We start from the raw sequence: 21,168 nt of genomic DNA on the forward strand, positions 1-21,168 counted from the left end.
CCTCCATTCACGCCTGTCGCGACACCACTGGAGGCGGGCTGCACGATGTTGGGGCGTGAGCGGAAGACGGCCTAACGGTGTGCGGGACCGTAGCCCAGCTTCATGGAGACGGTTGCGAATGGTCCTCGCCGATACCCCAGGAGCAACAGTGTCCCTAATTTGCTGGGAAGTGGCGGTGCGGTCCCCTACGGCACTGTGTAGGATCCTACGGTCTTGGCGTGCATCCGTGCATCGCTGCGGTCCGGTCCCAGGTCGACGGGCACGTGCACCTTCCACCGACCACTGGCGACAACATCGGTGTACTGTGGAGACCTCACGCCCCACGTGTTGAGCAATTCGGCGGTACGTCCACCCGGCCTCCCGCATGCCCACTATACGCCCTCGCTCAAAGTCCGTCAACTGCACATACGGTTCACGTCCACGCTGTCGCGGCATGCTACCAGTGTTAAAGACTGCGATGGAGCTCCGTATGCCACGGCAAACTGGCTGACACTGACGGCGGCGGTGCACAAATGCTGCGCAGCTAGCGCCATTCGACGGCCAACACCGCGGTTCCTGGTGTGTCCGCTGTGCCGTGCGTGTGATCATTGCTTGTACAGCCCTTTCGCAGTGTCCGGAGCAAGTATGGTGGGTCTGACACACCGGTGTCAATGTGTTCTTTTTTCCATTTCCAGGAGTGTAGATAAGAAACTATCAGCCTCGATTGCGGTAATGAAACCAACCTTTACCTAGGTTTCAGCCCAAGTAATTGAGACTTCTTCAGAAGATATACCTGAATCTATAATTAATCAAAGAGGGCATGGTCTAGGCTGTTTTAGATTGTTTCTAGACCATGCCCTTTTAGACAAATTATAGATTCGGGTGTATCTTCTGAAGAAGGCTCATTTATTTGGGCTGAAACCTAGGTAAAGGTTGGTTTCATTACCGCAATCGAGGCTGATAGTTTCTTGTATATTGTGAAGTACCCTTTGATCCTCAGAACACTTTCCAGGTGTTGCATTTCGCGTCTGAGGTGTTGCGGCTCACATATTCGTCCTGTTCGCGACACGAGCATATTAATCATACCTCTTTTCTAGCTAGGGTGGTGATTTGACAGCTTGTGCAGGGACAGTTTGTGCAGGGGAAACATGTGACACGCTGTGGCCCAGGTTTACACCTTCCCTTGTAACCAGCACATCTAGAAATTGTAGTTCAAATGGCTGTGAGCACTATGCGACTTAACTTCTGAGGTCATCAGTCGCCTAACTAATTAAACCTAACTAACCTAAGGACAGCACACACATCCATGCCCGAGGCAGGATTCGAACCTGCGACCGTAGTGGTCGCTCGGTTCCACACTGTAGCGCCTAGAACCGCTCGGCCAATCCGGTCGGCTGAAATGGTAGTTGTTTGTACTTTTCTACTTCCATGATAAATTTTATGGTGGCATGGAGGCTGTTCAAGTATCTTAGGGAGACACCGAACTGTTCGTCATCATTGCTCCAGGCACATATATTTGCGGCCGCAAGCTCTGCTCGTCCGCCACCAGCAATGGAGGGTGAAGCTTTGACAATGCCAGCTACTCGTGCTGGTGAAACGTTAGAAAAATCATCAGACAAACGTCGGCCGAAGAACTCGAGACAGAAGGCAACATACAGTTGAAATGGTAATTAAATCAAGACCCCCAAGCTGTCGACAGGCGTTGATATGCATCAACGGGAACAGTTGAAAAGGTGTGCCCCTACCGGGACTCGAACCTGAGATCTCCTGCTTACATGACAGACGCTCTATCCATTTGAACCACAGAGGATAGTGTGACTGCAGGGATTTTTCCTTGCACGCTCCCCGTGAGACCCACATTCTCAGCTTAATGCCCACAGACTACATTCGTAGTGCCCTTGACCATTACTCGCAGCAGACAATATTACCGAGTCCCGTAAGAGTTCGGGCAATACGTGTGCATCCGCACAGAAGAAGAGGGTCAATGGCCGGATAGCCTTAACTATACGAAGATGGTATCTGTTCTTTCGGACTATTTTCATACAACATACAGTTTGTCAACAAGTGGCCACGAAAGCCTTAACAGTTGTGTAACAGTAATACACTCTGGTGGCATTCTACCTGCCATAGAGGATTGCAACAAAGAATTATTTACATACCCGCCGATGGTGACTCAGGGTACGTAGCTGCAGTGACATCAGACTCTGTCTTCTTGGTGCTTCACTTTTTTTTGTTTGGTTATTATTTTTACCTTTTCGAAGTGATTTTTGCTATAGTGTCTTTCTAACCCATCCATTCCCATGACATCGTGATTCAGTCAATACATCGTGAACAATTTGTGTGCTGGCATAAACTGTCTTCTTGGTGCTTCACTTTTTTTTGTTTGGTTATTATTTTTACCTTTTCGAAGTGATTTTTGCTATAGTGTCTTTCTAACCCTTCCATTCCCATGACATCGTGATTCAGTCAATACATCGTGAACAATTTGTGTGCTGGCATATACTGTCGCCAGTACACCGGTCGGCAAAGATGATGCGAGAAGGTCGACAGCAGGCGCTGAAACAAGAGCGCTTATCAGGAGAGAGGCCAAAGACAGACTCGCTAGCAAAACGTTGCCAACGCCCTCACGACCGCAAGTATTTAGATCGCCGCCGCTGACCGTTGTCTCAGTCTCTCAGTCTCAGCCACCAGTGCAGTAACTCAGTCACTAGCTAAGTCACCAGCTCAGCCGCTGTCACTGGCGCAGTAACTCGCAGTCCAAGTTGGCGTCTGTAAGTACATTGCAACCAGCGTAGTGTTTATATCGGGACTTTCACTTCACCAGCAGTGAGGCTGACGTGGGCTATTATGAAGAGCTTGTACCACAACTCATTGACTCTCTTAAAGATTAGTAGCTTCCTCTTTATGTGAATAAAGAAACTGTTAATACATGTGTGCAGTTTTGTTATAGAAAGAGGATACCTGCCACCAAACAACATCCTTTCCCTTGATTCCTATGGTACAAGACTCAACAGTGGTGACAAGGACACTACAGTGGCGACGAGAATACAATAATTTGCATGCAAACGAAACTGACTGTGAGTAAAAATGCTGTATTCAATTTCGATCTACGAAATTATTTTGAAAATTGTATTTGTGTTACTGGAAATTGCTCAAATGATAACGTAGTTCATCAGACACTGAAGTTGGGCTTTGCTGACATCTTAAGAAAGACATTCTACTATTATTTTTGCTGAATGATTCTTACACAAAGATTTTCTTCTTTTCTTTCTCCTCAATATCTATTCAGATGTAATTTGGTGAAACGGTCGCGAAATCTTCGACAAAATAATACAAAATAGGTATAAATATATGCATGAAAATTGAAGATTTAAGAATCTAATCTTTGATTAATATCTTGAAACAACTAAATGCACTTACACTAACAAAACGGAAAGTCGAATAGTAATCTATAAAACCTACGTTTATAAAAAAAACTAAAAACAATTCAACGTTCATGATCGCATAATATATTTGCTTATTTAAGACAATCGGTTTCAACACACTTTGTTGTCATCTTCAGGTCTTAAACATTTTTTTGGTCGAAAAACCTGATCATTTTACACCGAACCTCGCGTCACGATGTCAAATAGAGGTTCAGTGCAAACTGAACACGTTTTATAACAAAAAGAGGTTTAAGACCTGACGATGACAGTTAAGTCTGTTGAAACCGGTTGTCGTAAATAAATATTTCATGCAATCTTGGCCGTTCAATGGTTTTGCCAGATCCAACAGATTGCCCTTCAGTAATCTCAAAATGAGAAAATTCAATCAAATTATCTAAAACAAAGTAGGAGCTACGCAGCCATTGTTTGTTGTTGTGGTCTTCAGTCCAGGGACTGGTTTGATGCAGCTCTCCATGCTACTCTATCCTGTGAAAGCTTCATCATCTCCCAGTATCTACTGCAACCTACCTCCTTCTGAATCTGTTTAGTGTATTCATATCTTGGTCTCCCTCTACGATTTTTACCCTCCACGTTGCCCTCAAATACTAAATTAGTGATCCTTTTGATGCCTCAGAATGTGCCCTACCAACCGATCCCTTTTTCTAGTCAAGTTGTGCCACAAATTTCTCTTCTCTCCAATTCTATTCAATACCTCCTCATTAGTTATGTGATCTACCTATCTAATCTTCAGCATTCTTCTGTAGCACCACATTTCGAAAGCTTCTATTCTCTTCTTGTCTAAACTATTTATGGTTCACGTTTCACTTCCATACATGTCTGCACTCCATACAAATACTTTCAGAAACGACTTCCTGACACTTAAATCTATACTCGATGTTAACAAATTTCTCTTCTTCAGAAACGCTTTCCTTGCCATTGCCAGTCTACATTTTATATCCTCTCTACTTCGACCATCATCAGTTATTTTACTCCCTAAATACTACTTTAAGTGTCTCATTTCCTAATCTAATTCCCTTAGCATCACCCGACTTAATTCGACTACATTCCATTATCCTCGTTTTGCTTTTGTTGATGTTCATCATATATCTTCCTTTCAAGACACTGTCCATTCCGTTCAGCTGTTCTTCCAGGTCCTTTGCTGTCTCTGACAGAATTACAGTGTCGTCGGCGAACCTCAAAGTTTTTATTTCTTCTCCATGGATTTTAATACCTACTCCGAATTTTTCTTTTGTTTACTTTACTGCTTGCTCAATATACAGATTGAATAATATCGGGGATAGGCTACAACCCTGTCTCACTTCCTTCCCAACCACTGATTCCTTTTCATGACCCTCGCCTCTTATAACTGCCATCTGGTTTCTGTACAAATTATAAATGGCCTTTCGGACCCTGTATTTTACCCCTGCCACCTTCAGAATTTGAAAGAGAGTATTCCAGTCAAAACTGTCAAAAGCTTTCTCTAAGTCTACAAACGCTATAACGTAGGTTTGCTTTTTATTAATCTAGCTTCTAAAATAAGTCGTAGGGTCAGTATTGCCTCACGTGTTCCAACATTTCTACGGAATCCAAACTGATCTCCCCCGAGGTCGGCTTCTACTAGTTTTTTCATTTGTCTGTAAAGCCATTAAGAGCTATAATAAGTAAAATGGAAGCCATTAGTGACCTAAAAACTATGCTTTAAGGCAAATTAACGTGTCGCCATTGTCTTGTGGTTATTGTTCATGAATAGCAATGTAGAAGTTCCTGACTGTATTCTAGTAGGTGTCTAGAAGTAGATAAAAATCATTAATTATGACCGCCAATGACTTCCAGTATGAATTGTGTAATTCCGCCATCAGCTACTCAGTCAAAACCTGCCTCTTAAGGAAACGGAACCTCAGTGGAGGTCAACAGATTTATTCAAGAATAAAATGGGCCACTATTTTTCACAAAATCACCTCTACAAAATTTGTAGATTACAGATAAGTTGACGTATGAACAAATTGAATCAGTCCTATTCGTGTACTGTAGGAAGAAATGTCTTGGTAGAAATCGTGTCTCCGTTAGTATCCATCCGTTATAGATTAATAAGAAGAGATGAAGAATCCCGTAATGTTTGTTATTACAGAACGTATTAACGATTGTTATTGCAGAACATATTCCTTGGTAACAATTACGTGCTATAGCACGTAGGAGGGTGGGTAGTAAACTGAGATTGTGTGCAAAACTATTGTGTCCGGTATGGAAGCAGTTCGTTATTATACTTGATTGCGGCACGTGACATTTCACTCGGGGATAAAAATTTGACTATGTGGAAAGGTTGTCAACCATTTACATATTTTGTCAGTTTACAGTCAGACAGTGAATATGACTTTCCACGCTGTTGGAAAATATCGACATCTGCTAATGCGATCGCTTTATTAAGTCAGTGGTATGAAGGTGGCCAGAAGGGAATTCGAACATTTTCTCAATATCCGGCAACTCTGCTACTGCCACGAAACAAAGTTTTTACGTGTTACACGTGTATTTAAATGTTTGTTGATTACAGAATTTTTTTTTGAGCTGTTAATGCCTTTGTACGTGCTAATGTGACCACTCGTTACTGCGAGTGAACTGTTCCAGTAAATTGGCTTCGAGCTGGCGCGATCAAAATCGGGTAACCATGCGTGAACTGGCGTAGCGCGCGCATCACGTCGCGCTCATTTGCAAACGCTCATCAGTACCGTGTGATAAACTCGAATGTCTCTATTTTTGAAATGAGCAGCATTCCACGCATCTTCCTCTTATTTTCATACCACACCGAAAAACGTTTAACGTGGAACTAGGGGGACCGAAGTATTTTTTCGTACCTAAAGAATTTCGTGTTAAACGTTACATGCGGTATGTTCCATCTGGTCCTTATTTTATTGCAGTATACTAATTCTGTTCCTACGAAAATTCACCCTTGTGGATGTATATATATTGTATATCCAAAGTCTGCATAAAATATATAATCCTTTTTTTGTTTTGAGAAAGTAAGCTGTTATTGCCCTTTTGTATTGTCGTTTTTAGCATCAAACGTTCGGCAAAGAGCTCGTTTCTTGTGAGAACCTTTATTCGTAGAAGTACCATTGGGCGTACCGCAACGGAATATTATAGGACCATTACTCTTCGCAGTATGTATAAGTGACATAGTAGTAATGTCGGAAGTTCCATGAGACTTTTCACGGATAATGTATTCTGCTTTAGGCTGTTAAAACATTATTCATTGCGACTGAAATTTCGACATGCGATCGTTTTCAAGTATTTTTGATATTGTAAGTCACGCAATAATATAGAGCCTTGATATGCCGTCTAACTGCAGTTACATGTAGTGATGTGAATTTATCTGCTGTACTATATACCATACACGTTAGAAAGCTAGTGAAATAATAATACATACACTTCAGTTTAAATCTTGTGTAGCTGGCGTGATTAATGAACCACAAGAAAGGGACACATTTGTCACAGTTTTATATTATTGAGTGGATTACAACACCCCACAAATCTTGAAAATGACCACGTTTCAACATTCCAGTCGCAATAAAAGAATGGGAATACTGAGAATCCCCACATGTCTAAGAAACTAAACTTTACAGGACGTACAAAACAAAAAAAAAAAACAAAAAAAGAATTCAGGTCTTAAAATCAAGCCGAAATTTTTTCTTCTTATTTTCCATTAAAATGAATGTAGAGGGATGTATGCCGGTGCTCTTAGGCAATCCTGGTATACTTTCTTGACGTTATTTTAAAGAAATTTTTTAGTGAAAATGTGGGCTTCCTCAATATTTTGTAATAAATAAGCTTAAATTAATACTTAACTCATAATTCATTGCCAATATGTACAAAAATTAAACAAATTATGGACATTTTCCATTCTATTTGGCGTTGTACTCCATACTTGTTTCATTCTTTGATACATGTTGGACAACTGTACATGTCGGAACAGCTATTCTTGATGATTTCATCTTTTGGTAAACCCTCCTTGAGCCATTCACGATAGACGCTGGACACGGCTGTACGTGTGAAGCCGAATTCCTGTACCACTGCCGAAATCGAAATTCCCATCCGCCTGGCACGGACCATCATATCCCGTTCGAATGGGGTCGCTTATTACACAAACTACTTGCACAACCACTTCTCAGAAGTCTGCAGCTGGTACAGGTGGCGTGTGATGCGCATACAACACACACCTGCGGCATCTGTGTTCCACTACTCCATGACATTTGCTGAGAAACTTAACGTCTGGATTGATGTTCACGACCTAGATGATACGGAATTCTGCGAGATAAGCAGCATAAGAGCCAATGACGGTTAGAGCAGGAAGGACATCCAAAGCAGGCTAGCACTGGCAAAAAATCATTTCTGGTCAAGACAAAGTTGCTAGTATCATACATAGGCCTCAGTTTTAGGAGGAAGTCTTTGAGAATATACTTTTGAAGCTTAGTATGGTAGTGAAACATGGGCTGTGGGAATACCGGAACAGAAGACAATCGAAGCATTTGAGGTGTGGTGCTGTAAACAAATGTTGAAAAATAGGGGGACTGATAAGGTAACGACTGAGGAGGTTCTGCGCAGAATCGGAGGGAAAGAATGTATGGAAAACAGTGACAAGAAGGGAGAGAATGATATAACATCTGTTAAAACACCGGGGAATAACTTCCTCGGTATCAGAGGGATTTGTAGAGGGTAAAAACTTTAGAGGAAGACAGAGATTAGAATACAGCCAGAAAATAATTGAGGACGCAGGGCGCAAGTGCTGTTATGCTAAGATGAAGAGGTTGGCACAGGGGAAGAATTTGAGGCAGCCCACAGCAAACCAGTAAGAAGAATGACGACTCAAAAAAAGAAAGTTCTCCATTCTTCTGGGTCGCAATGGTAAAAATCAAACATTAGGCATGGGATAACTTGATTGCTCATTTGACGCGTTTCGGAAATTATCCACCATCAAAAATTCCGAAACGTTTCGGAACTTCTGGTGGTGGATAATTTCTGAAACGCATCATATGAACAACAAAGTCATTTCTTGACTGACATTTGACTTTTTCCATTGCGATCAGTCAGCCTGAATGCACAACTGTTGACTGTTATTATTTAAAGTTTGACATAGGATAACAAACGAAAAGAGAAATATTTTTTTCATACGATATAATTGCAAATTAAAAATTTTCGGATTTTTTCCATTACTTATACTGTGAAACACTGCTTCTTGCCATGTTTAATAATTCTAGGTCAACGGGAAGACCCTATAGTCTAAGTTTTGATGAGACAGTTTGGGAGTTTCAAAATATGTGACTTTTTTTGGGTCATCAGTTCTGACTGGTTTGATGAGGCCCGCCATGAATTCCTCTCCTGTGCCAACATCTTCATCTCAGCACTTGCGACCTACGTCTTCAATTATTTGCTGGATGTGTTCCAATTTCTGTTTTCCTCTACAGTTTTTGCCCTCCACAGCTCCCTCTAATACCATGGAAGTCAGTCCCTGATATCTTAACAGATGGCCTATCATCCTGTCCCTTCTCCTTGTCAGTGGTGCCGGCCGGAGTGGCCGTACGGTTCTAGGCGCTACAGTCTGGAGCCGAGCGACAGCTACGGTCGTAGGTTGAATCCTGCCTCGGGCATGGATGTGTGTGATTTCCTTAGGTTAGTTAGGTTTAATTAGTTCTAAGTTCTAGGCGATCGATGACCTTAGAAGTTAAATCGCATAGTGCTCAGAGCCATTTGAACCATTTTTGTCAGTGTTTTTAACATATTCCTTTCCTCTCCGATTCTGCACAGAACCTCCTCATCCTTATCAGTCCACCTATTTTTTTTAGTTAATATTGTGACATAAATGACAGTATCTTTTGACTGCATTGACTTAAACGCTTAAATTTTTTCACCGCCAAGTGATACCTCTATCTATTGCTGAGAAAAAAAAGGGGTCTTAACACACGGATGACAGGAGACTGTCTGACAGCAAATGTCAAAAAAATTATTTTCTTGTGATATAATTACAAATTTACAGTTTTCAGATTTTTTCCTTTGGTTGAAATGTGAAAAAAACCTTCCTTTTTTTTCTAAATGTAGTGGTTCCAGGCCAACGGACTACCCTAGGAGTTTACGAGAATCAAAATATGTGACGTAAACGGCCGTTTCTTTTGAATCCATTGACTTAGAATTGTACATTTATTGCACCTTAAAGGGACTATATAATGTGTGATATAGAGTTCAACTTGTTACGTCTACCCATTCCTGAGTAAAAAGGTTTTTAACCGTCGGACAGATAAACAGACAGACAGACAGACAGACAGATCGACGCACAACAAAGTGATGCCACAAAGGTTCCGTTTTTACCGATTGAGGTATGGAGCACTATAAGGGCTCGGCAGCCTCGCTTTGATCCGCGAGAGAGGTGCGAACTTATTAGTCCGAAGTCAATAATGGATGCCCTGTAACTATGTAACTACTAACAGGATGATTCCGCAGTCCGATTACTGTACTGGAATGTGTTCACCGCTAACTGTTCAGTACTTCTCGTATGTGGCTCCTAGCAATTTCCGCAGGTAATCTCCATAATAACAAGACTACGTAACAGTTTAAAGTCAATAGAGAAGAAGATAGCGAAAAAAATACCATACTAAAATTTTCACGGAAAAAAATGAAATTTATTGGCTTCGGTGCAAATCTCGCCTACCTCGTCTCGCTCATTACTCACCACCATCCAGTTAGTTACTGGGCTTCGCAACATATTTTGAGTTGTGTGCCTACTGAGGGTCTGCACACTCGCTAATAGGCAACACTCCCCTAGAAAATCGGAATGATTCAACTAGAAATCCACGTCTTCTGCTACTGAAACATTGCCCGCTACCTCCTCCGGTAGTTTACGATAATTTGACCTGGGCATTTTTAGTATTAAACGAAACACAGTGGTTGACGACGAGTGAAAATAACTTACGTTAAAACCCTACTCAGCAACATACCTTAAGCAAAGCGCCTATGTTAGGAAGCAGAAGTCTAACAGGGAAGCATGGTTCTAGTGAATAGCCTACCTAACAGTTCTGCATCTTCAAAGCCCAACAGCACATAATCGATCTTTTAAACTCACCTGATCTTACCTACAATGCAGCTGCCCGTACGTTGTGCTGCACCATATGAATTCTGACAATGAACTGTGCGACGACAACAACTCTCTGGGGGAAGTTGGTGCACCCATAAATGAATAACAGACAAATCTAGTAAAAACTTAATACACAGTGTGTTAGGGATACAAATGCAGATATTTCTATTGGCGAATGAGAACAGTGTGCTCAACGTCATTACATCAGCATCTACTTAATTTGCAAACTAAGAATCATAGTTATTCCGAATAATACGTTTTCAGGTTTTTTGGTACCTCAAGGTGCTAGTGTCACAAGCCAGCTGTTACGGTTTATTTTCTCCTGGGAGGCAGGTCAGGTACTGAAGCGTGGAAATGTGGACGCAAGATGATTAGTCTGTACTAACAGGGGTTGTCTACTTCCCAGCACAGTTACGACCGTGCAAAAAACGTCAGGTAGTAAATTATGTGACGTGTTTGCGAGAAGACTGTTAGATGGAGAGGAAAAACAACTAACACTTTGAAGTGGGTACATGTTAAAGTAACAATGATTAAAAATCTGTATCTGTACCACTAAAACTCTGTATTGTCGAGGCCAAGTATCGTCCAAACTTGTAGGTTTACATTCGTTACCGCTATTGCGCAAAGTTACTAAAGCTTAAATCAGAATTCATGGAGCTCTTGTGACTGTAACTTCTTACACTTGACCCAACAATAATGACACTCAAGACAAAAGTTACTCGTCCAGAATTTACACACCTGAGCTGTCACAGCTCTACTATGTTTTGCAGCACATATTTGTTACTAACTGCTACACACGACTTTCTACCATAACAGCAGGATAGTTTACAAGTTGCTGGCATATAAGAACACGATATCGATGGTGTTGAACAGCAACTTTATATATATAAAAAAATCAGTTTTACAGGAGAATGGAAAGACAGTGTTATTATTTCGACTGAAATAAATGTAAATTTGTTGTCATTATAATACATTTCATTAATACAATATTAGATGAAGGAAGATTGGAAAACAAAATTTCAAGCCATATCCCGGATAAAAACCGTATGAACAAACTGACATACGAGTTTGCAGTTCAACACCATAGATATTCTCCCAGACACAAAATTATAAAATAATCTTAGAATCGCGACCAATTGGCATCGGAAACGGTAAAATCACAGCACTGACGCGACAAGAACTGGAATAGTCGTGAGTATATGGCTTGATGCCGTGGAATGTGCTCACAAGCGTACTTTTGTGCTGTTACCTCATTGGACAACTTACCTTATTGTACAACTTTGCCTACGTTCTTCACTTTGAAGAATGGTGACTTTCCACTAATTGTGATTAATCAATCTGAAAATCATCATTGCTTGTGATCGAAACTAATAATCGAGTACGAATTTGTGCAAAGTGATACGGTAATAATAAATATTTAAGAAAATATCTGAACAGTTTCGGAATCTTTCGGACAATATACCATCCACTAGTAATCATGACGTACTTTAAATCAATACGGTTCGTTTACCCATTTTCCACGTTATCACCACGAACTCCTATGCACTTCTAAACACAGCTGGTCTTTCATTACCTGGTTTCGCAGTACTACACGCCGTACGCCAAAAGCCTGTCGTTTGTTCCTCAGAGGATCGCACTCTCTGGCGAATTCGCCTGCTGGCGAGGCGTGTCTTTGCAAGCAGAGCGTGACATGTCCTGGTCGCTCGCGAAGTTTTGACCACTAACAGACAATCAGGGGACGACCTGCCAAAATTGGATTTACGTGACGTGTTGTCCAACAATACAGACACTTGGCTTGTGTGCTTCTAGATGAGCGTATGCAACCTGCTGTATCGAAGGATTCGGTGAGATTTTCCCGGCGGGGTCAGGGATTTTCTCTGCCTCGTGATGACTGGGTGTTGTGTGATGTTCTTAGGTTAGTTAGGTTTAAGTAGTTCTAAGTTCTAGGGGACTGATGACCATAGCTGTTAAGTCCCATAGTGCTCAGAGCCATTTGATTCGGTGAGATCGTAACTTGCTTAGTGCAATTGTGTTTCCTTTACATTACTGTAATTTACTTACGCTTCAAAGCTAAACAAAACGGGAGTAACTTCTCGTGTCGCGTTTACATTCGTGTTAGTGAAGAAACTTAGAATTCTCTTGTGGTCCATTTGATTTCACAAGAGCACCTCAAAGCCAGCATCCCGTTTCTCATACAGTCGTGGATACAAGTGACTTACACTCTCTCTCACACACGTAAAATTGCGACAGTAAACTTTTTAATGTTGTTTTGAAGGTATTTTGTGTGGCGATGTAAGTTGCATCGTTTAATATATTTTTTGTGTGGTATTCGACGATGGGGGACAATTCATTCTGCAGAATGTTTTAGTTCACTACAATGCTTTCCCAGTACTTCTGACTTTCGTGAATTTATCGCTTCACGCACCTACATTTTTCTATGATCCCAACCACGTACCCATAGCTGCTCAGACGTACATTTATAGTGGAAACCATTAACACGTGTCCCATTCACCTACATTGTGCTATTTCCGTGGACCTCAGCATGTAATTATGCAGCGCTTTTATTGTTCTCTTAAAATTTTTACAGCATTACAGATAAATTCACGTTACGCAGTTCTTTAAGAAATGCAATGTAGTTGCTGAAGTTTCCTAAGGCATATATTCGGCCATACGCCTGCCTCTTTCACTTCCGGCACAACACTAGCGGTCGGCGGGTAGTCTTCTCCAATGCTTCAGGCGCTTTTCCTCCGGAGACAGTACACAAGCCGAGCAATGCAAATATTACTCAACCACGATACTATTACCCTTAGCTGTTATCGGGAAGACGCACTGGCCTTTCAGTAAACAAGTACAGTGGTAACTAAGGAAAAGGCAAGCGCTGTTGCTGTCAGCTCTGTAGCTTTGTCCGATACCGTCAAAAGACAAGATGGCCCTTACATTGCTTCGTTAGGTCACTGTGATCTTTCTGTTACAATGCACAACGAAATGGTGCATAGCGTATCCAACACATATAAACTGTAGCTACAATTTCTGAGTTTGTGATTGTAAACACGATTTTTACTAGTAATCTATGTATCCTTCCTTGCAAATATAGCAAATAAAAAGTTTTCCTTAACTACAACACTATATTTAAAGGCCGCCTGCTACAAAACAGCCACTGTCAGGTAATTATATCTAAGGTTTAAATTTAAAAGGTGTGGCAGGCTTTCAACTTGTCTCATATTCTTACGGATTTTCTTATTACCTCAGTGAAGAGTTCTTTCGTGATCTCCAAGCCTTTGTTATCTCTACGTTGCCGATAAGTTTGATGCCACGCATGTTCATCGGATCAAAGAGATGAAATCCGAAGGCGGCATGGTCAGGGCTGTGAGCAGCTTCAGGGAGGAGCTCCCAAACGAGTTTGTCAATAGTTTCCAGCGTCATTTCTGTGGTATGACGTCGAGCATTGTCTTGGAGAAGCAGCACGGCGTGATTAACGGCAAAATATCTGAGAACCCACCTTCCGCAAGTCTTACACTAGTTCAGTTTGTTTTGAACAACAGAATGCGCTGTGCCAATACTTATTCCATATTTTCAGCAATTTTTTCAACTGTCAGTGATCTGTCTTCTTCGGTAATGGATCAATATGCAGCGTAAATGAAATGTTTTCGCAGTTGTGAATATGGGCAACCATCAGCTGCACAATGGAATGACGACAATGGACATTTGTGCCGGATCGGGACTCGAAACCTGTATTTCCAGCCTGTGGCGAGCGGCCGCCTTACTATTAAGGTACCTTAACACGCTCCACGGCCAGACCCAAACTCCCATATCTCGACAAGCACGTGTTTACAACATGTACTCGTACATTCATGACGTACATTCCCGTACATAGGACACATTTTAGTTGAAAGTCGCTAGCCCGGTGTCAGCGAATAAATACGATATTGCAATGTTGTTCAGAACTATGATGCAATGCTATTTCGGACATGCATGCTTATAGAATGAGATTTTCACTCTGCAGCGGAGTTTGCGCTGATATGAAACTTCCTGGCAGATTAAAACTGTGTGCCGGACCGAGACTCGAAATCGGGACCTTTTCCTTTCGCGGGCAAGTGCTCTACCATCTCAGCTACCCAAGCACGACTGACGCCCCGTCCTCACAGCTTTACTTCTGCCAGTACCTCGTCTCCTCCTTTCAGGAGTGCTACTTCTGCATGGTTCGCAGGAGAGCTTGAAAGGTCTCTGCTGGATTCCTTTCATGTTTGATTTCTTAAATCTGCTGTCATTTACGGCATAAATTCTTCTTCTAAATTTACTGTGGCGTTTTTGACTATCTGGGAGGAGACTCAGTAGTGGAACGTGTTACTTTTACACGTAAACAAGAACGATCTGTCACACTACTACACTTTAAAACACAGTTTATATGTAATTCATGTCACACAGTCTCATACGGAACCTACATCAGCTTTCTTTTATATACTGTATATGATAAGATACTGTCATCCCCCTTCCCTTCTGTGTGAGTGGATGAATGAGCAAATGTATTTCTAGTTGCATGCTTGAGGGTAGCAGACAAGCCTGCCTGCTAGAGAACAGTAGGACCAACGTCGGAACAGGTAGCTACGCTTTCTAAAAGCAGAGAGGTTTCTATCCTTAGTATGGTCCTGTCCGTCTCTTGTCATGTTGGTATAGGAAGCTGCCCCTCTGGCCACTTCCGTTTGTTTTTGTGAGCCACCCCTCAGGAAGGGACCAGTCAGTCTGTCCGTGGCGAGCGTCTGAAGTGGTAAGATCTCCGGCTAAGCGCGTGTCCGTAGGACAATGGATTTCTTAAGGTCAGCATAACTGAAAATTTAATCACCTTTATTTCAGGTTTAGCTCTAAAATATCTAATGTTATCTTAAATTGCAGCGCAGTGTAATTCTCGTGTGAAGTTCAGAATATATTCCGGTAGTTGCTTTGTCACTACTTTGTGAGTAAAGTGGAACCACGTGTTGATCAGTAACTCTAACTAAGTTCATCAATCTTAAATGCGAATGTGCGTGAGATTAATACGTCTCGTCTTGACAATATTTTTCAATATAGCAACTTTTCTTTATGTTCAAACCACGTGGGGTGTACTTCGTGAAACCAGTACCACGTGCTTATGCAATTGTTTGACCCTTCAGGTTAATAGTAAGACGACAGTAACCAGTTCGAGGTTTTCCTTTTGTAAATTGCTTTTCGATCTAATTTATTTTAATTATCAAAATTATTGTGGAGCTATACGCTTTGTGTAAACCAAGTTGGCCACGTGAAGCATGTGGTGTAATCATCAAAGTAGCCCTCAGCTACTCTTTTTGGGAAGATTTCACAGAGAGTTAGTATGAATTTAGTATACCAGTGTGTGGTAATTACATGACGGATAGGATTGTGCTACGAACGTAATTTCTTTGGGTGAAAATTGAATCGGTTGGTTGTGGTTAATTTCCTCTTGCATATGTTTCAACGTTCTTCGTGTGTTATTTTATGAATGCAGTGTTGTATGCAGTCTCCCAATCTTGGCTCCATATTTGATGTGTTCCATAAGATTACAATGTCACATTTTCACAATCCGAAATAAGGCACCAGCTTAGTTATGAATCGAGTTTAATATGCTGAAATTTCAATGATCAATCTTAAAATAAATTTCCAAATATAAACTGATTTCTTTCTTTTTATTTAAATTCTCTTTTTTATATATGTATTACCGGTTGTTGTATGACTATTAAAAGATTATAATTAATGTTAGTCTGTTTGGGAATTTGGTAAACCTAGACTAGATACCTGGTGAAACTGTTGCGCAGTAATGCACGGTTAACTTCCCCAGACAGCTCACAGCTTTTAACCCGCTTTTATTGTCTATCAGTACCGCTTTCATAGCAAAATAAAGTAACAACGTTACAAGCTTCTGTAAAGTTTGGAAGGTAGGAGACGAGGTACTGGTAGAAGTATAGCTATGAGGACGGGGCGTGAGTCGTGCTTGGGTAGCTCAGTTGGTAGAGCACTTGCCCGCGAAAGGCAAAGGTCGCGAGTTCGAGTCTCGGTCCGGCACACAGTTTTAATCTGCCAGGAAGTTTCATGAATACTTATATTTCATGTATTTTATGATGGCTGTAGTCGCCGCAGTGCCACTTACTTCGGCTATGCAAGCATGTTCGAAGGTATCTTACATCGTAATTCTGAACAACACGGCCACTGCAATACCGTATCATAACGATACGCAGAGGTCGATAATGCTGCCAGATGTCAGAAGTGGTGCTCGTTAGTTACGCTTTTGCGACAACTTTTAAACATTTTTCCGCGCGTGTGAATCATCGCACGGTTCATGACACTACTGCCGTATCGTCTATTCATCCTAGAGAATAAATCAGATGGTACTACACTTTTCGAAATTAAAAAAAATCGGATCACAAAACGCTGGTTTTGAAAAGTACTTTCGAGTTGACATACGACTGTAGCTAAGCCTTACACGCTCGTTTTACCCGAATAGCAACCCGACGAATGACGGACTTTACACAGGATCTCCGGTTAATATTTATAAAAGTATTAATTGCCTGCATTATGCATTTCCTTCACTATATTTGCCCGCTTGTTTAATTACTGAGTAGCCACTGGGAATAGAATTAATATTATGGCGGACTGCCGTTCAAGGAAAGACCTTATGATTTAATCGATATCTGCTGACAGCAGAGATGGGCGTTCCCACGATCAGAGCTTATACTTCGTCTGTAAAATTGTAAGCCTACCGTAGATTGCACTAAGTAAGCGTAGACTATGGTAATTTACTAGTAGCTTTGGTCAGTTAAGGTCGTCCCCGCGTTACCTTCGCGTTGGATATGTTGTATACCAATCGGGCGTTACATCGTAACGATCGCTTTCTTCACGTATGCGATCAGTATTTTACTAGATTCCCCCAGAAAACGGAAGCGAAAAGCCGTCTACAAACTGAATGTCTGTGTAGAAAGGGCTGCGAAACGTCTTCTACATAGTTATCCTCCTGCCTGTTATTTAAGGAGAAGCAGTATTGATAGCAAAACTGAAATTTTCAACGTTTAATTTAGGTTTCTTTCGGAAACTGTTTATTTGCAACGTTAAGCAGAGGAACGTTGTAGCAAAAATAAAGAAAAACAATACAGATTTGTCGTATTGCTCTAGGAAAAGCAATTTCTTCAACAGAAACGAGGAAAAAGAAAAAAAATATATATATTAGAGATCGCTTCAATACTTCGTCGAACTTATATAAAACATGTTTCTATTATTCATTAACGACTTTCGGATTCATCAATTATAACAGAAAACTATTGTCTTTATCATGATGAAGACCGTTCTACTGAGCACAAAATGATAATAATAATTAGAGATATTTTTTAATGGCCGGCCGCGGTGGCCGTGCAGTTCTAGGCGCTGCAGTCCGGAATCGTGGGACTGCTACGGTCGCAGGGTCGAATCCTGCCTCGGGCATGGATGTGTGTGATGTTCTTAGGTTAGTTAGGTTTAATTAGTTCTAAGTTCTGGGGGACTGATGACGTAAGATGTTAAGTCCCATAGTGCTCACAGCCATTTGAACCATTTTTTATTTTTTAATGTGAATTTGTAAACTGTACTTTCATTGAACGTAATTGCTTTGATTACATAAATGCTCAGAAATTATGCTAGTCACTAATTACTATTACTAATAAAATGAAATTTATGTTCTGTAAGGATATAAAATGCACAATGGACTAACACTGAACGATGTGCCGTTCGAATTACGTCAGAAACGAACAAAAAACAAAGAGAAGTCGTTGTCTCCCATTTAAGTTTATTTCCTTATCTATTCTACTAAAACTACCGATAATCCTACCATTTACTGTGCCATTTATGTAGTGTACCAAATATACCGAACCGTAGTTCCGAAAGAACGCAGCCGGCCAGAGTGGCCGTGCGGTTCTAGGCGCTACAGTCTGGAACCGCGAGAACGCTACGGTCGCAGGTTCGAATCCTGCCTCGGGCATGGATGTGTGTGATGTCCTTAGGTTAGTTAGGTTTAAGTAGTTCTACGTTCTAGGGGACTGATGACCACAGCAGTTGAGTCCCATAGTGCTCAGAGCCATTTGAACCGTTTGAACCGAAAGAACGCAACTTTTCGTCTGTAGTGATTACGTCGTCAGCAGGACGTTAAATCTTAAATTTTCTTCCTTCTTAAGAATGTCTCTGTATGGGCTGAATCATCTAGTGACTTGTAGAATTAATTTAACCACAGATTGTAGGACTACCAAATGTGTTTCCGAATCCTCCCACGCACCACGGACTGCCTCGTTTAGCTCTTGGAGACAGCAGTCACGTAAACTAAGCATCAGCTGCCTGTGACGACAGCAGCACTACGTCATTACAGTTGATTACATCACCACCGCTGACACAGAGAACGGCGGCATGTCGATGAAAGGGACGTTTCATAAAGCAAGCAGAGCGGAGCACGATACGATCGTTACTGGTCGGCTGAGACCGATGAATTATTTGTCACGGGAAGGGATGTAGGGCAGCTCAGTGAACTCTGGGGCGTTAATGGCTGTCGTCACTATTAATAACTGAGCACCGCCCAGGAGTTTCGTCACCGGAAGACCGTGACACAAAACTGTTCTCAACAGAAATAGAAGGAAAGCGAAATATTTCACTCTCGCATCACACAAAAAAGTGCACAGCCTATATCGTCTTTAGCGTGAGGTGATTTTAATAAGTTACACAGTAAGGAACCAGCCGGGAGAGGCGCTAATAATCCGTTCAACTGTACTTCGAAGAGTTCCTAGGTAACTTTGCAAGTAGATTTTTTGTTGTTTATTATATTACTGCGAGATATATTTAGGCTACTGCCATCAGCATGTACTAATTTAGAATTTCAGTGTAAATGTGCAATAAAACCTGCGAAGAAGCAGCTTGTCAACCTGTTGTAGTTATACTTCATTTTGAGGATTGAGGAATAATGTAGTACAACCCTGAATAAATTTTTTTCTAGACAGAATTATTAGCTCAAGTAAGATAGGCTTCAGAGTAAGGCATTTTCCGTTAATTTGGCCAATCCCAAAATGGATAATTCGCGTGGAGATGGAAGCAGTTACTACCTACTTCAATCAAATTCCTGCAGCTGGTGCATCTAATCGCTTTATTTCATTGACTGGGTTGCTGCACTCAAATTTATTAATAATTAGTTAGTCAGACTGCGCACAATTTGTCACGTCTAAGTGCACTGTTTGTAATCAACTGTAAGTAACGTAAATTAGCTTGACAAGATGGATAGCATGATACATCCATCATCATGTACCTGACATACCCTGAAATCACATTACTACGATATGTTGCTGGTCAACTCATTCTGATCCACTGATGAGCTTGTTAGAAGAACAATTCTTGAACATACTGTAAGGGCCAGTCAAGTGAAAAGGAGACATAGGGAAAAAACCAAGTAAACTGTTTATTATTTATAAAGTAATAGTCATAACTAGAGTTACGCTCAACCAAAACTGACGTAGTAAATGCTAGGATAACCGTAGTATTGGTAACATTGGTAGGGAAAGAAACATGATTGAATGTGTAAGAAATAACCTGGGAGCCGATGACTTGTCTTTGGTTTCTGTTTGTTTGTTATGCTCATGATTAGAAACGAACATCGTTCAGCGTTAGTCCATTGTGTATTTTGCATCCTTAAGAAATGTAAACTGCGTTTTATATGTAAGAAAAATTAGCTGGTCGCGTATCTTCTGTCCTTTTATGTAACCAAATAAATTACTTTTGATGCAAGTACAATTTACGTGTACAAACATAAAAAGTCTGCAGAATGAAATTTTCACCTTGGCAGATTAAAACTGTTTGCCGGACCGAGACTCGAACTTTCATAAAAAGTTTGTATAATTATTGTCGTTATTTTTCATTCAATGAAATATTCTTCATCATCATCAAAGGCAACAGTTTAGCGTTATTATTGCTAAGTGCAAAATTTGTTTATGAATAACAGCAACATCTTTTATAGAGGCTTGACGAAGTATTGGACCGATGTTTTATGTTTTTGTTTTGCATTTTTCTAATTTTATAAAACCTGAACTAAAATTGACATTTTTAAGTATGGGACATGGGGATAACTATGTAGAACAAATATGTTTTGTAATATACCCAGCCCTTCATACGTCGTTACTGAGTTTCTAGACGCTTCACCGCTTGTGGTTTGTAGGGGAATCTAATAAGGAACTGATCGCAACAAAAAAGCGATAGAAATGAGGTAAAGCCCGGTAGGTATGCAACACACATAACATACAGATAATGCAGGTAGGATCTTGACTGCAAAGTCTTCTGGGGAAACTACCATACTCCACACTTAGTTACGGTATCCTACGGAAGCGTTAAGTAGTTTTACGATTCTAGTCATGATTGTTAAACGTTTATCCCATTATGAGACAAGACGGTCAGTGCCTCATGGAAGAACTTTTGCATCATTGTACCCAGGCGTGTACCTCTTCGACCAGAACAAACCGATGGCCACGAATGACTTCTTTCAGGGCGCCAAAAATATGGAAGCCACGTGGGGAGGGATCGGGATAGTATGAGGGATGTGTAAGGGCTTCCCAGCGGAACTTCTACAGCGCAGTCTAAACAAAGAGGCATACCAGCTCCGGGAAA

This window comes from Schistocerca piceifrons, chromosome 8 (assembly GCF_021461385.2).
Source record: "Schistocerca piceifrons isolate TAMUIC-IGC-003096 chromosome 8, iqSchPice1.1, whole genome shotgun sequence".
NCBI classification, from domain to species: domain Eukaryota; kingdom Metazoa; phylum Arthropoda; class Insecta; order Orthoptera; family Acrididae; genus Schistocerca; species Schistocerca piceifrons.